The 17,499-nt window shown below is 39.5% G+C and overlaps 1 long non-coding RNA gene and 2 other non-coding genes across 4 annotated transcripts; all 3 read right to left on the bottom strand.

Annotated features, from left to right (window-relative positions):
• Positions 1 to 14,766: 14,766 nt before the first annotated feature.
• Positions 14,767 to 16,452, bottom strand: LOC119539722. 2 transcript variants are annotated; one of them, XR_005217924.1, is made up of 6 exons: positions 16,419 to 16,450; positions 15,858 to 15,910; positions 15,674 to 15,751; positions 15,525 to 15,590; positions 15,197 to 15,245; positions 14,767 to 14,977 (listed from the first exon to the last, which is right to left on the bottom strand). It is a non-coding gene; the product is annotated as an uncharacterized LOC119539722 (long non-coding RNA). The 2 variants fall into 2 exon arrangements; XR_005217923.1 differs by having other exon boundaries at positions 15,858 to 16,452.
• Positions 15,072 to 15,142, bottom strand: LOC119541023. The gene has a single exon (XR_005218159.1). It is a non-coding gene; the product is annotated as a small nucleolar RNA SNORD50 (small nucleolar RNA).
• On the bottom strand, positions 15,366 to 15,435 carry LOC119541024. Its single transcript, XR_005218160.1, has one exon. It is a non-coding gene; the product is annotated as a small nucleolar RNA SNORD50 (small nucleolar RNA).
• Positions 16,453 to 17,499: the final 1,047 nt, after the last annotated feature.

Raw genomic sequence — 17,499 nt, 5'->3', positions numbered from 1 at the left:
TATATACCGAGGAGTGCAATCGCTGGATCGAATGGTAGCTCTATATCTAGTTTTCTAAGGAACTGCCAGACTGACTTCCAGAGTGGCTGAACCATTATACAGTCCCACCAACAATGAATAAGAGTTCCAATTTCTCCACATCCCCTCCAGCATTTGTAGTTTCCTGTTTGTTTAATGGCAGCCATTCTAACCGGTGTTAGATGGTATCTCATTGTGGTCTTAATTTGCATCTCTCTAATAGCTAGTGAAGCTGAACATTTTTTCATGTGTTTCTTGGCCATTTGTATTTCCTCTTCAGAGAACTGTCTTTTCATATCTTTTGCCCATTTTATAATTGGGCTGTCTGTACTATTGTCATTGAGTTGTAGGATTTCTTTGTATATGCAAGATATCAGTCTTTTGTCAGATACATGGTTTCCAAAAATTTTTTCCCATTGAGTTGGCTGCCTCTTTACCTTTTTGAGAAATTCCTTTGAGGTGCAGAAACTTCTAAGCTTGAGGAGTTCCCATTTATCTATTTTCTCTTTTGTTGCTTGTGCTTTGGGTGTAAAGTCTAGGAAGTGGCCTCCTAATACAAGGTCTTGAAGATGTTTTCCTACATTATCTTCTAGGAGTTTTATGGTACTTTCTTTTATATTGAGATCTTTGGTCCATTTTGAGTTAATTTTTGTGTAGGGGGTGAGGTAGGGGTCCTCTTTCATTCTTTTGGATATGGATATCCAACTCTCCCAGCCCCATTTGTTGAAAAGACCATTATGGCTCAGTTCGGTGACTTTGGGGGCCTTATCAAAGATCAGTCGGCCATAGATCTGAGGGTCTATCTCTGAATTCTCAATTCGATTCCATTGATCTATATGTCTATCCTTGTGCCAGTACCATGCTGTTTTGGCAACTGTGGCTTTATAATAAGCTTCAAAGTCAGGGAGTGTAAGTCCTCCCACTTCGTTTTTCTTTTTTAGAGTGTCTTTAGCAATTCGAGGCATCTTCCCTTTCCAAATAAATTTGATAACTAGCTTTTCCAAGTCTGCAAAGTAGGTTGTTGGAATTTTGATTGGGATTGCATTGAATCTGTAGATGAGTTTGGGTAGAATTGACATCTTAATGACATTTAGCCTTCCTATCCATGAACATGGAATATTTTTCCATCTTTTAAGGTCCCCTTCTATTTCTTTTAGTAGAGTTATGTAGTTTTCTTTGTATAGGTCTTTTACATCTTTGGTTAAGTTGATTCCTAGGTACTTGATTTTTTTAGTTGCTATTGAAAATGGTATCTTTTTCTTGAGTGTCTCTTCAGTTTGTTCATTTCTAGCATATAGAAACATTACTGACTTATGTGCATTAATCTTGTATCCCGCTACTTTGCTAAATTTGTTTATTAGCTCTAGTAGGTGTATCGTTGATTTCTCAGGGTTTTCTAGATATAAGATCATATCATCTGCAAACAATGACAGTTTTACTTCTTCTTTTCCAATTTGGATGCCTTTTATTTCTTTGTCTTGCCGGATTGCCCTGGCTAGCACTTCCAGCACAATGTTGAATAACAGTGGTGACAGCGGGCATCCTTGTCTTGTTCCTGATCTTAGAGGGAAGGCTTTCAGTCTCTCACCATTGAGTACTATGCTGGCTGTGGGTTTTTCATATATGCTCTTTATCATGTTGAGGAAGTTTCCTTCAATTCCTACCTTTTGAAGTGTTTTATCAAAACGGATGTTGGATTTTGTCAAATGCTTTTTCAGCATCTATTGAGATGATCAATTGATTTTTCCCTTTCGAGTTTTTAATGTGTTGTAATACATTGATTGTTTTTCTTATGTTGAACCAGCCTTGCATGCCTGGAATGAACCCCACTTGGTCATGGTGTATGATTTTTTTAATGTGTCTTTGGATTCGATTTGCAAGTATTTTGTTGAGGATTTTTGCATCTATATTCATTAGGGAGATTGGCTGGTAGTTTTCCTTTTTTGTAGCATCTTTGCCTGGTTTTGGTATTAGATTGATGTTAGCTTCATAAAATGAGTTAGGTAGTGTTCCATTTTTTTCAATGTTTTGAAAGAGTTTGAGTAAGATTGGTGTCAGTTCTTTCTGGAAAGTTTGGTAGAATTCCCCTGTGAAGCCATCTGGCCCTGGGCATTTATTTGTGGGAAGATTTTTGATGACTGATTGGATCTCTTTGCTTGTGATGGGTTGGTTGAGGTCTTCTGTTTCTTCTCTGGTCAGTCTAGGTTGTTCATATGTTTCCAGGAAATTGTCCATTTCTTCTACATTATCCAGTTTGTTGCCATACAGTTGTTCATAATATCCTCTTATAATTTTTTTAATTTCTTCAGGATCTGCAGTTATGTCACCTTTTTCATTCATTATTTTGTTTATATGGGTCTTCTCTCTTTTTGATTTTGTCAGTCTAGCTAGGGGCTTGTCAATCTTGTTGATCTTCTCAAAGAACCAACTTTTGGTGATATTTATCCTTTCTATTGTTTTTTTGTTCTCTATGTCATTTATTTCTGCTTTAATCCTTGTTATTTCTTTTCTTGTACTTGGTTTAGGATTGGTTTGCTGTTCATTTTCTAGCTTCTTCAGTTGATCCATTAGTTCTTTGATTTTGGCTCTTTCTTCCTTTTTAATATATGCGTTTAGTGCTATAAATTTCCCCCTTAGCACTGCTTTTGCTGCATCCCATAGGTTTTGGTATGTTGTGTTCTCATTTTCATTCGTCTCTATATATTTAGCAATTTCTCTTGCTATTTCTTCTTTAACCCACTGATTGTTTAGGAGTGTGTTGTTTAACCTCCAGGTATTTGTGAATTTTCTAAGTCTCTGATGGTTATTGACTTCTAATTGTATTCCATTGTGGTCAGAGAATGTGCTTTGAATAATTTCAATCTTTTTAAATTTATTGAGGCTTGTTTTATGTCCCAGCATATGATCTATTCTGGAGAAAGTTCCGTGAGCACTAGAAAAGTATGTGTATCCTGGTGATTTGGGATGTAATGTCCTGTAGATGTCTGTTAAATCTAATTCATTTATCAGATTGTTTAGGTTTTCAATTTCCTTATTGGTCTTCTGTCAGGTTGATCTATCTATAGGAGAGAGTGATGTGTTGAAGTCTCCCACAATTATTGTGGAAACATCAATTGCTTCCTTTAGTTTTGCCAATGTTTCTCTCATGTATTTTGTGGCACCTTGATTGGGTGCATAGACATTTACGATTGTTATTTCTTCTTGCTGAATTGCCCCTTTTATTAGTATGTAGTGGCCTTCTTTGTCTCTCAAAACATCCCTGCATTTAAATTCTATTTTATCTGAGATTAATATTGCTACACCTGCTTTCTTTTGGCTGTAGCTTGCATGAAATATTTTTTTCCATCCTTTCACTTTCAGTTTCTTTGTGTCCCTGTGTCTAAGATGAGTCTCTTGTATGCAACATATTGATGGTTCATTTTTTTTGATCCATTCTGCGAATCTATATCTTTTAATTGGGGAGTTTAATCCATTTACATTCAACGTTAAAACCGTGAAGGCATTTCTTGAATCGGCCATCTTATCCTTTGGATTATGTTTGCCATATTTTTCCCTCTCTCTATTAATATCCTTTATTGTACCCATACCGAATCTCTTTAGTACTGAACCTTTCTCCAAGTCTCTCTGTCCTGTCTTTGTTTCTCTGTCTGTAGGGCTCCCTTTAGTATCTCCAGTAGGGCAGGTCTCTTGTTAGCAAATTCTCTCAGCATTTCTTTGTCTGTGAAAAATTTAAGCTCTCCCTCAAATTTGAAGGAGAGCTTTGCTGGATAAAGTATTCTTGGCTGGAAATTCCTCTCTCTCAGAATTTTAAATATATCTTGCCACTGCCTTCTCGCCTCCATGGTGGCTGCTGAGTAGTCACTACTTAGTCTTATGCTGTTTCCTTTGTATGTGGTGAATTGCTTTTCTCTTGCTGCTTTCAGAACTTGCTCCTTCTCTTCTATGTTTGACAGTGTGATCAGTATATGTCTCGGAGTGGGTTTTTTTGGATTTATTCTATTTGGAGTTCGCTGAGCATTTATGATTTGTGTATTTATGTTGTTTAGAAGATTTGGGAAGTTTTCCCCAACAATTTCTTTGAATACTCTTCCTAGACCTTTACCCTTTTCTTCCCCTTCTGGGACACCAATGAGTCTTATATTCGGACGTTTCATATTATCTATCATATCCCTGAGGTCCATTTCGAGTTTTTCAATTTTTTTCCCCATTCTTTCTTTTATGCTTTCATTTTCCATTCTGTCATCTTCCAGGTCACTGATTCGTTGTTCAACTTCCTCTAGTCTTGTACTATGAGTGTCCAGAATCTTTTAATTTGGTCAACAGTTTCTTTAATTTCCATAAGATCATCCATTTTTTTATTTAGTCTTGCAATGTCTTCTTTATGCTCTTCTAGGGTCTTCTTGATTTCCTTCATATCCCGTACTAGGGTCTCATTGTTCATCTTTAGTTCTTTGAGTAGCTGCTCTAGGTGTGTCTCTTCTGGTCTTTTGATTTGGGTGCTTGGGCTTGGGTTATCCATATCGTCTGGTTTTTTCATATGCTTTATAATTTTCTGTTGTTTTTGGGCTCGTGGCATTTGCTGACCTTGATAGGGTTCTTTTAGGGTTTGTAGACCAGTTGAAGTCCTTATCTCTAATTTATCAGATCTACAGCTTCGTGGAGTACACTTTCTCTAACTAACCAGCAGGTGGCGTCCACGAGCCACCTGTTCTCCACAAGCCAGATCTCCCCTGCTTAGCCTTTTTGGTGAGTGGGGGAGTGAGTCTTGTGGGGCCCAATTGGTGTCCCAAGCTTGCGTGTGTAGTTGGTGTTGCCTGCCCTGTATGTGGGGCGTGTTTCTGGGCAGTCGGGGAGGGGGGGTGGCCCTAACAATCAAATCTCCCTGATGATCCTAGAGTTTTAAAGCTACTGCAATAGTCTAATCCTTCAGTTCAGTCCTGCCACAGTTTGTCTCTGCCACTGACCCACAAGTCTTTGGTATTGGCGTATGGCTCCTGAGACTTGCAAGTGGGCCCCTCTTCCAGGCTGTGCACCCCGGGTCCTCTGTTGAGGGATGACTGTGCTATGTCACAGGTGAGTGCCGTCCCCCCAGGGCAGTTCTGGGCTGCTGGGCTGTGTTGGGAGGCTCCCAGTCTGCTCAAATGATGGCTGAATGGGGCTCTGTTAATTCACACTGCTCCCCCTTCCCAGCTCTGGGACATTCAGCTGAGGTTGCAGGGAAGGCTAATGTCCACGCCCAGTTTTGTGGTGTGTGCCTGTTATTTGAAGCACTTCCGTCACACTGGGTTGTCTGGGGCAGCTCTGGGCTATGGGGCTGGCGATGGGCAGGAGTTTTTCCTGTCCACCAGGATGGTGGCTGTGAGCGGACACCCCCCTTTTCTTGGGAAGTTGTGTTGTTTAGTGAATTTTCTCAGCCACTGGATTATTGCCTTTTGTCTCAGAGCTCTCTTAGTTCTGCTCTTGACTTGACGTGCCCAAATTTCAATTCTTTGAAGCTTTCTGTATTGAGCTTCTTAGAGTAATTGTTTTAGAAAAAGCAAAAAGGATTTAAAAAAAAAAAAAAAAAAACCGGCCCTCCTCAGAGATCTAATGGGTTATTGAAATGCTAATAGACAAAGCAACCAGGGCCATTAAGGAAAGGTACACAGGGCAGAGAGATCAGCCTTGCTTCGGGATTTGCATATGCGCCTCAAGGCCTGATCTCCGCCCTTCCCCTTTCTGTGTTCACCAGAACTCCAAAAATCCTCTGCTTTTACTTTGGAGCTTCTCGTGTTGTTTTCCTTCTATGCCCGTCTCCTCTCTGCTGGGCTGGCTGCTCTCAGAGTCTCTGGTGTCTGGCCTCAGTCTATCTATGGTTGGAGTTTGAATCAGTAGAATGAGTTTCCGATAAGAGCAGCCACTGCAATTCTCCCTTCTCCTTCCTGGAGCTGACAGCCCCTCCTCCCCCGGGACTGAGCCTGGCAGGGAGGGGCGCGGGTCCCCTGGCCGCAAAAACTTACAGATTTCGCTGATCTCAGCAGTTCCACGTTTTCATGAGTGTTGTATGAAGTATGCCCAAAGACAGATTGCTCTGTGGTGTCCAGTCCACGCAGTTCCTGGCTTTTTACCTACTTTCCTGGAGGAGTAACTAAAACATACAGCTCACCAGTCTGCCATCTTGATTTAACTTTGACTAATAGTTCCATTGTATGAGCTTCCTCAGGGATGCTTTCAGTCAAAATTTTTTTCCTGTGGGCCATACTTTTCCTGTTTGGGTTTTTTTTGTCAATTTTTTATAATTGCACATTCTGAGTATTATGTTGCTATAGCTCTAGAAATCCAATTCTCCCATTTCCCTGGGATTGCTTTTTTTTTTTTTCCTTATTGAGGACTGGAGCCATCAATTTGTGACTTTTCCAAACTATTTTTGCTCCCAAATGGGGAATGGAAAGAGAAAAAAGAAAAAAAGAATTATTGCCTCCTTAAGACTCCTCTGTCATTTTTGCTTGAGGTAGGGGAGGCTGGGACAATGATACACCTTTTCAGTCTCTAGATTTGTAAATTACCCATTTACCTCATTCTCCCCCCTCCCCCTGCCTCTGCAATGTATTGAAGAAATATTTATGCTGTAGAGTTTTCTATATTCTGGATTTTGATTATTTCATTTCTGGGGTGTAGTTTAACATGTTTCTCTGTGTGCTGTAAATTGGTAGTTAAATCTAGCTGACTTATCAAATTCGGGTTCATTTTATGTTGTTTGGGGGCAAGAGTACGTCATAGGTAGTGTTGAATTCTTCCTACAGGAAAGAACGGAAATTTTCCAAATATCTGCATGACTCAATCCCCCACCCTCTGCAAGACTCTGCTTAATCTCACCTTTCCATGGAAGCCTAATCTGTCAACCCTATTTAAAATTGCAACATAATTTACCTCACAAACTTCTCAATGCCCCATATTCTATTATACTTGTTTTTTTTCCCTATATCACTTCTCATTTACTAACAGCTTTATACATTACCAAGTTATTATGTAGCGTCCTTTTCCTCCTAAAATTTTAACTCAAAAAGGTCAGGGATTTTTGTCTCCTTGGTTCAGTGCTATATTCTTAAGTGCTTAGGACAGTACCTGATACACTGTAGCCATTCAGTAAATATTTGTTTAGTGGACAAATGAATGCATACCTTAGAATATTTCTGAATCACACACACCTAACCTATCAGAAAGGTTCACTCTTCAGAGAAACAGATTGAATTTAAAGAGAAGAACATTCATCAAGAAAGTGAGCTATATCCAGATGTGTGGAGACAAGTCCATATTTCAAAACTATCCTGACATTTCTGGGTATGCGGTCAAACTCTCAACAGTATTTGTACATTGAAGAAGGGATGGTATTGGGAAAAAATATAATCAATGCAATGGAGTCTATGGTTAACAGTAACATTGTAATATGCTCCCATTAAATGTAACAAAGGCAATATACCAAAGCTATACGTTTATGAGAGGGAGGTATACGGGAGGGCTATGAGTTTCTTGGTAGTGACCTTATTGTTGTATTTTATTTTATTTTTATTTTTTCTTTTATCATTTTTAATATTGTTTTTAAAATTTTTCTTTTGAGTGATGAATATGTTCAAGTGCTGATTCTGGTGATGAATGCACAACTATATGATGATATTGTGAACAACTGATTGTACACTGTGGATGACTGTATGGTATGTGAATATATCTCTGTAAAATTTCAGGGAAAAAATAAACAGAGGGATGCAAGTGCTGGAGAAAACATGGAGAGAGGGATGTACCTATTCACTGTTGTTGGGGAAGTAGAATGGTGTAGCCTATTTGGAGGACAGTATGGTGATTCCATAAGAAGCTAAGTATATAGATGACATAAGGTCCTGCAACCTCATTATTGTGTATATACTTGGAAGATCTGAGAAGAGGGACAGGAATGGACATCTGCACACCAGTGTTTATGGCGGTAGTATTCAAGATTTGCAATGGATGGAGGTGGCCTAAGGGTACATCGACTGATGAACAGAATGGTGAACTGTGGTGCACGCATACAATAAACTTAAGCAACTGCAAGAAGGAATAAAGTTGTGAGTCATGCAACTAGGTGAAAGGATTTTGAGGACAGCATTTTGAGTGAAGCACGCCAGAAATGAAAAGACAAACATTATAATGCCTCATCTAATATGGACTAATTATAATCTGCAAACTCTGAGAATTGAATCTGAAAGCACAGGTTATCAGGGGAAGGCTTAATGTAAAGGTCCCTAGATTGTAAGCTCTTACAGCAGTCACATCTATTCCTGAGTTGTAATGGTCATCCTTAAATTCTGAGACACTGAGCTCTTTGTGTATAACCTGGTCAGTCTCTGGAACTTTTGGTATCTGTGTGACACCTGAAACTCAGAGCTAGAACTTAGGAGATATGAATGTCATCATTACCTCATACAGCAACTGTTAAAAAAGCTGAAAAAGCATTTAGACTTCAATTAGAGATATGAATGAAGTGGATTTGGTTAGGACTAAGGCAAATCAGGCCAAAGGGTAAAGGATGATACGGACTGTTTTTTTTTTTTTAATTCATTTTATTGAGATATATTCACATACCACACAGTCATACAGAACAAATCGTACATTTGATTGTTCACAGTACCATTACATAGTTGTACATTCATTACCAAAATCAATCCCCGACACCCTTATTACCACACACACAAAAATAACCAGAATGATAATTAAAGTGAAAAAGAGCAACTAAAGTAAAAAAGAACACTGGGCGCCCTTGTCTGTTTGTTTGTTTGTTTCCTTCCCCCACCTTTCCACTCATCCATCCACAAACTAGACAAACGGGAGTGTGATCCCTATGGCCCCCCCAATCCCACTGTCCCCTCTCATAAGCCACACTTTTATACAATTGTCTTCAAGATTCATGGGTTCTGGGTTGTAGTTTGATAGTTTCAGGTATCCACCACCAGCTACCCCAATTCATTAGAACCTAAAAAGGGCTGTCTATATCGTGCATAAGAGTGACCACCAGAGTGACCTCTCGGCTCCTTTTGGAATCTCTCTGCCACTGAAGCTTATTTCATTTCCTTTCACATCCCCCTTTTGGTCAAGGAGATGTTCTCCATCCCACGATGCCAGGTCCACATTCCTCCCCGGGAGTCATATTCCACGTTGCCAGGGAGATTCACTACCCTGGGTGTCTGATCCCATGTAGGGGGGAGGGCAGTGATTTCAGATACGGACTGTTTTAAAACTTCAACTTCTGTGCAAGACCAAGGGAAGAGATGTTTATTTGTTGCAGGATCTATACTTTCTGCAGCACACTAAACAGTTTACCTTGTCTAGTCAGTTTGTTTGAACATCATAAATACATGGAGCTTTGAATGGGAAGTGAGATCTAGTGGGTTTGTAGAGTTTGGAGTGAAATTCTGATATATTCCAAAGTGATTCGGGCAGAGAATAAAAATGTACTTGCAGGGACCCCCTGAGGAAATGGGGAAAAATGTGGAAATGTTGGACTGCCCTACCTGGGTTATGATTGATATTCTCATAAACATTGAGGACTACCAATTAGTAGGTCAAACCCTCGATCTGGGGGCTTTTTGTCATGAGGCTTGTTACTGAAAGGCAGAGACTAAGCCTACTTATAATTGTGCCTAAGAGTCCCCCCCAGAAAATCTCTTTGTTGCTCACATGTGGCCTGTTTCTCCCTAAGCCCACTTGGCAGGTAAACTTGCTGCCCTCCCCACTACGTGGGACATGACTCCCAGGGGGTGTAAGTCCCCTGGCAATGTGGGACATGACTCCAGGGGATGAGCCTGGACCCAGCATCTTGGGAATGAGAAAATCTTGACCAAAAGGGGGAAGAGAGTTGAAATAAAATAAGGTTTCAGTGGCTTAGGGATTTCAAATGGAATTGAGAGGTCATTTGGGAGGGTATTCTTACACACTATATAGACATCCCTTTTGAGTTTTTAGTGTGTTGGAATGGCTAGAGGGAAATACCAGAAGCTCTGGAACTGCAACCCAGTGACCTTGATTCTTGAAGACAATTGTATAACTATGTAGCTTACACGGTGTGGCTGTATGATTGTGAAAACTTTGTGGTTCATGCCCCATTTATCCAGTGTGTATGGACAGATGAGTAGAAAAATGGGGACAAAAATTAAATGAAAAATAGGGTGGGATGGAATGTTTTAGGTGTTCTTTTTTACTTTTATTTTTATTTTTAGTGGAGTAAAGGAAAATGTTCAAAAAATGATTCTGGTGTTGAATGCACAACTTATATGATGGTATTGTGAAAAACTGATTGCATCCCTGGGATGACTGTATGGTGTGTGAATATATCTCAATAAAACTGTATTTAAAAAATAACAATCATAAATCCATTACATGCTAATATTAGAAAAACAATCTAATTACCAGAAAGTAGTAATCGATGGGTATATTCTTGTTGTAATAAATTATATATACTTTAGTCCTAAAAATTTACCAATATGCCATATTATGTACTTTCAAATATCTAAAAGTAGCCATCATGACATCCCTAGATTTTCACTTCTTCAGGTTAAATATTTCCAAGTTCTTTAGATATTGCCCAGAATTATATGGTTTCCAAGTCCTTATAACACTTTCTAGTTTGTCACTGTTCTTGAAATGTGGGACCCAAACTATAAAACAGTATTTTAATGTGTAAATTATAAATAACAGTGAGACCATTCCCTCCCATGATCTAGAGATTAAACAATTTATATTTTAAATTTCTCATTCTTGAATTACTTACATATAAAATGTATAGATACTACTTGGGGCTTGCCCTTACGAAGCTCATTACTGCAAAGGAGAGGCTAAATCTGCTTATAATTGTGCCTAAGAATCTCCCCGAGTACCTCTTTGTTGCTCAGATGTGGTTCTCTTTCTAGCTAAGCCAACTTGGCCAGGTGAACTCACTGCTCCGCCCTCTCCATGTGGGACCTGTCTCCCAGGACTGTAAATCTCCCTAGCAATGCAGGGTATGACTCCTGGGGATGAATCTGGACCTGTCAATGTGGGATTGAGAACATCTTCTAGACCAAAGGAGGATGTGAAAAGAAATAGTTTCACTAGCTGAGAGATTTCAAATGGAGTCCATAGGTCACTCTGGTGGACATTTTTATGCACTGCATAGGTAACCCTTTTTAGGTTTTAACGTATTGGAATAGCTAGAAGTAAATACCTGAAACTATCGAACTCCAACCCAGTAGCCTTGACTCTTGAAGATGATTGTATAACAATGTAGCTTACAAGGAGTGACAGTGTGATTGTGAAAGCCTTGTGGATCACACTCCCTTTATCCAGTGTATGGGTGGATGAGTAGAAAAATGGGGACAAAAACTAAATGAAAAATAGGGTGGGATGATTTGGATGTTCTTTTTTACTTTTATATGATGGGTACTATGAATGATTGTATGCAATGGATGATTGTACGGTATGTGAATATATCTCAATAAAACTGAATTTAATTAAAAAATGTATAGATACTAAATGATGCCTACTTTAGGTAAGGGATACAGTAAGGTGAAACCAATAAGATGTGTATGCACAAGTGCTCTGAAAGTATAAAGAACTATATAAAATCAGTCATTACTATTATTTCATGCCAAGCGATTTTTCTTTTAAATAGGGAAAAAATCATTATGTTACTTTTTAAATAAGCCTATTACAATCTAATGTTCATATGTAAAAAAGAAATCTTACACTGTGGCATATCTAGTAAGACTAAATTATTTTTTGTTGTATTAAGTAATTATGAAACAACTACGTTCATTTATGTAAAAAACTCTTTCCTATGAAGCGTATGACTTCAGACAATAATCACTTCCTAAGACAGTTTAATTTCAATCTTATTTCTTCATTGAAAAATGGTCTATTTTCTCAAGTAATTGAATTGGATGTTGAAATGTGCAGAGAAAGCATAAGCGACAGCTGTATTTGATAACAAAAAAAAGTGCAGCATGGATCCAGTTTAAATGTAATAAATGAAAATCTGAAGGAAAAATGTATAAAACTGGAGATTACATTGCATGGGCTTATTCATAGCTATACTTTTGATTCTTTAGCTTATATAAACTAGCAAAATTTTAAAAGTGCCCATTTTTCCTTTACTTCCAAACTTGATCATGTTTTGTGTGTTTTGGAGAAACTTTGGAGCTATCATTCCATCAGTACTCACTCTAAATATGCATATTTAGTTTTATCTAATTAGGCACATTTTTAGTGGAGCCATTACATAGTCCTTGGCGGTTTACAGAGATGAAAGGGCAGTCTTTGCTTTAAAAGAACGCACATTCTAGGGCCAGACATAAATACCTTCAGCAGTATAACTGGAGAGGGCTTTAATTTACCGTTTTTTTTCAGCACCTTCTCAGGGCAATTCTTGATCTTTGTCATTATCTGGGAGTTTTCCAGCACTCTTTCTTCCCCCTAATCAGCTTGGATCTCCAGGTCAATAGTTTTAACAAGTTTTACCTACATCCTCAATTCTCTTGGCCAGGCATTGTTCTGTTCCTCTTAGCCAGTTTATCCTCATTTTGGATAAACTTAGTAATTGCTTGATGTTCTCAGGCAAAAAAGCAACATAGAAGAATGAAGAAATTATGCTAATTAACAGGATTAAATTGACGATTTTCCATTTCAGCTGGTGCGTTAGGACTGGTAGACAAACCTGTAACTTGTCCCTGGTCAGCTGCACTTCTCAAAGTCCATGAAAACTTTTACCACTTCATAAATTTCCTCATGTCATTCCCTCCAGAAGATAATAACCCTGTCTGCTATTTTGCAAAGTGTCATCAGACTAACTCCTTCAATTTTCATGTTTACCAATGCTCTGTATTAAATACAAAGCTATCTCCAGGCTCCCCACCCCAATTACCTTTTTGCTTAGTTCTCATCCCTGCTTAATTATTTCATTCCAGACCTCCTTGGTTTTCTATCAAGTTTCTTGATCAGATTTCTGCCTCCCAATTTGTCTCTTGACATAAAATCATCTCCAGAATTTAAACTTGGAATGCCCCAGGACTAAAATCTTGGACTTCTCTATCTACATTCACTCCCTTGGTGATCTCATAGATGACTCGTTTTCTTTCTCCAGACCAGACCTCTCCCCTGAACTCAATCTACCTACTCAAAATCTCAACTTGGACATACGAGTACATCTCTGATATACTCTGCCTGAGATCATAAAGCAATTACTAAGTTTATCCAAAATGAGGATAAACTGGCCAAGAGGAACAGAACAATGCCCGGCCAAGAAAATTGAGGATGTAGGTAAAACTTGTTAAAACTATTGACCTGGAGATCCAAGCTGATAAGGGGGAAAAGGAGTGCTAGAAAACTCCCAGGTAATGACAAAGATCAAGATTTGCCATGGAAAGGTGCTGAAAAAAATGAGGTAAAATAAAGCCCTCTCCAGTTATACTACTGAAGGTAATTATGTCTGACCCTAGAATGAGTTCTTTTAAAACAAAGACTGCCCTTTCATCTCTGCAAACTGCCTAGGACCAAGGCCCTGTAAGAGGACACTTTTGGGAGCGATAGTTTCATTGTCTTGACTGTGTTGATGGTTTCATGGGTGAAAAACATAGGGGAAAATTAAAATTGTGCATTTTAAAGAGGTACAACCTATTACACATTAATTATATTTCAGTTAGGCAAGAGCACATCAGCTTCCTGGTTTCAGCAAAGCAATGCTCTGTATTTACGCATCCTCAAAGAATAAATTTTATGTGTATTCTAAAATCTTTTCCATTATTAATGCTGTTTAATTATGTTTTAAAATGCATGCATATGCAGGTATTTTTTTGAATAGTAAGGATTAAAGAATGTTATCCCAATTCAGCAACAATAGCTAAGACTTATTGAATGCTTAAGTCCCGAGCACTGTGTACTTTATGTACACATTATCTCACTGAATACTCACACTTAGGTATATTTTATTTGAAAGTGTTGTAATCCATTAGATTAAATATGTACATCTATAAATTTTGCCACATAGGCCTTTTTTCTTTGCTGGATTCCAATAAGCATTAAGGGTTTTATTTGGTCTCTTTCAAACTCGGCATAATTTTAAGACTAATTTTAAGACATGTATAAATTTTGCCACACAGGCGTTTTTTCTTTGCTGGATTCCAATAAACATTAAGGCTTCTATTTGGTCTCTTTCAAACTCTGGCTGGCTCCCTCATTCCATCTTTACATCCTCCAGTAGTTAAGATTTTGTGTTAAATTATGTGCCTCCACCTCTCCTTCCATCCTTTGTTACCTTTTTCTCTTTTAGCAATCGTTTTTCAACCTTTCTTTTTCCTCATATGACCTGACAGCTTCCAATACCATCACATTTCAAGGGCTAACATTTTCTGCATTGTCTTACATCTGGGCCAATTCACATTCTATCTGGCTAATAAACTACAGGAGTCTGTCCTGAGTTCCAGGCAGTATTCAACAGCTTAGTGAGTTCCATGGATATATATAAATTCACACTAAGGCAGGGAAACAGATTTTGGGAATAATAATCACTATGAATAATAAGATGAATATTGGTTATATTGACATTTAAATTTGGGTTTGGAAATATACTTAGGGAGAATTCATCTATCTCCACCATGCTTCTAGATATACTTATCTCCTTGTACAGTCTCTCCACAAAAACCTTAGTAGTGATTTCTCCATAACTGTCAATATAACATTTCACTCAGATTTAATTGCAATGATGCATCATTTCATGTGTGAGGTTTTTACCTTTATAATTTAAGCAAACTGTTAATAGCTGGATTTTAGGGTAGTGAAAGAAACGACTTGAATTTTATTGAGATACTAATATACATTTCACGTTTACAAAGAGATTTTCCTTCCGCGTCTGTCAAATCAAGTGCTCTTTTTCTTATTTTCATTGCCAGTTTTTCACAAATTTAACCTCATGGTATGGGCCCTAGAAAAGATAAAGCATTTGAGAATAACCATGACTGTAGACACTAGTACAGTTTAAATAATCTTTTAAAACATATCAGCCTTAAAACTGTCTTATCTCAGAAGCCAGATCCGTATAAGATTTTTCAACAGGAAATTCAGGTTCGGGATAGGATCATCATGGATAAGACCAAAGGCACTAATTCCTAAGCAAACACCCTTTTGTCACAGAAATGCTTACCTTCGGAACGTCACAACCAGCTGGCCTGTCAATGGATAGCGATCACTCACTGTTAGAAAAAAACAACCTATCGTGAGCTAGTCGTTTCAACCCCAGATAGTTTACAAACTAGAAGAATCCTTTAAATTATCAGAAACACCCATAACAACATTTTCTGAACATTGGTCTTATCTCAGAAGCCGAATCCGTACATGCTTTTCTTCAAGTCATCAGTTTCTGGATAGGTTACATCATTGAGCAGACCAATCATAGGTACACATTAAGCAACTCCGGACATTTACTATAAACCAAAGCCACTTTTAAATCCCACAGCATTAGAAATACTTACTTTCAAATGAAACTGGTATTTAGCAACATCCATAGTTTCATTCGACTTCAATCAACCGCAAGAATACTGCAGTTCAAAGGACAAAAAGTCATTCAGTCTCTATCTGGATTACGCATACCCTCAATTGTAAAGATCAGTTCAACACATACCTTTCAAAATTGTCAGGTTTTAACAAAGTAATTTCCCACCAAATATTTTTCCACTGGTTTTGAAACTTTTCTTTGCATCTATAAATTGAAGCAAAGTTCAAAAGATGCATCATTTTCTGTCCGCGGAACTCAACAGGTTACACTTAAAGAAAAAAACAAGCTCAACAGGCCTTTAAAACCTTACCTTAGTATATCCACACAACAGCTCCGATATACCGATAGGTAAGGCCATTGCGGCTGCGGAGGAGAGATATTTAAAATAAGTCTTTAAAAAAAAAATGTCCCATTTCAAAGTTCCCAGTATTAAATTCTTCATTAGTTTGAATTGCACGCAACTCCGCCTGGGCACAATTACAGACCATAGTCTCCTGTATTATTTTTAAACATCCATCCGCTGTATTTGGAAAGCATTCGCCGTATTAGTAATGGCTCATAGGTGACTCCCATAGCCTGAAAATGGGTTCTCCCACGGCCGTTTTGGTTTATCCGGCTGCTAGATCCAGCTCCCAGGGCGAGTGCGCGGCGTCCGAGGTGAGTCAGCGGCCTCCTCATATCTAAGCTCGACGGCGGCAGCCATCGCTTGAGCCACACGGCGGTCTGGGTGCGTGTTTACCACGTGGAAAATTCAAACAAATACCACTCTTAAGCGCAAACCTCTAAAATCGCCTCACAGTACACAGCAGAAACCCGACCACAGCAGAGTCACCTTCTCTCGTTCGGGTATTCGTTCGTAGCGCCCACTCACCTACAAGCCAAAGATTAACTTCCAAGTCCTGACGTAAAAGACCGAGCTGGTCAGCCAGCAGTTCCCTATATAGCCTTCGTCGAGTCACAACGAGGCCGCCCCTCCCTCTCGCAACTATTGGATGAAGGAGCAGACGGGGGCGGGGCCGTTTCCTGAGGCGAGCAAGCGGGAGCGCGCGCGGCTGCTCTTTTCATTAGCGTCCCTTCCGCGCGCCGTGGAGCGCCGTCCGCGCGCCGTGGAGCGCCGTCCGTCCGCCGCGTGCCCGCCCATTCCGCGGTGCGTGCTTGCCTGCAAGCCGGCGCGCTGGAGTCGATCGCTTCTTAGTCTGGCTGGTGATCCGTCCCTACGTGGCGTGGGAGTGGCGCCAGAATTCAAACTAACAACTGTAGTTGGAGGCGATGCCGCCGCGTGGCCCGAGCCAGGTCCGCCCAGTACAGATGGGGCTACCCGTGGCAAGGAGTGCACCTGAATTTTTCCCAGCATTGCGGCCTCAGTTCAGGAGCGAATCGAGAAGTCGGGGTTTCTGGCTGGCGCCTGTGAGGAGTTGATACCTACCGGCCGCTCCAGAAGTTTCGGGAGGGCGCTGGCTGCAGCACGCCCGGAAAGAGAAATTAGCTGGCAGAAGTGCTCGGGTGAAAAATGTGCCAAAGCGCGGAGTTTAGCCTCCGGTACACAGCGAGAATAATTAGACTTTCGGCAGGGCAGCTCCTCGGTGCAGCAGGCCGCCCAGCCGGGAACCCTGAACCGGCAGCAAGGTCCAGCATGGGCACACAGCACCCCCATTCCTGTTATTGACCTTTCGTTGTGCGAGCACTCTTCCAAGCATCCCATAATCGTCCCATATAATTCTCACATTCCACTTGGCAGAAGAGGAAACTGAGGCCTACAGCAGTTAAGTAATTTGCTTAAGGTCACAAAAATGGAAAGCTTTGCTATTTTTAATTTCTTTGTACTAAATTAGTTATGAGTGCATGAGAAAGATTAATTTGAGAAATAGCCTAGAATACTTTGTCCAAACGACAAACTTAAAAAATTCAAAAGCAATACTGTCTTAATTTATTGGTGTAAGTGAATATATGTA

Source organism: Choloepus didactylus, chromosome 7 (genome assembly GCF_015220235.1).
Source record: "Choloepus didactylus isolate mChoDid1 chromosome 7, mChoDid1.pri, whole genome shotgun sequence".
NCBI classification, from domain to species: domain Eukaryota; kingdom Metazoa; phylum Chordata; class Mammalia; order Pilosa; family Megalonychidae; genus Choloepus; species Choloepus didactylus.
Note: the sequence above shows the minus strand (reverse complement) of the source record. Positions and strands in the feature narration are given on the sequence as shown.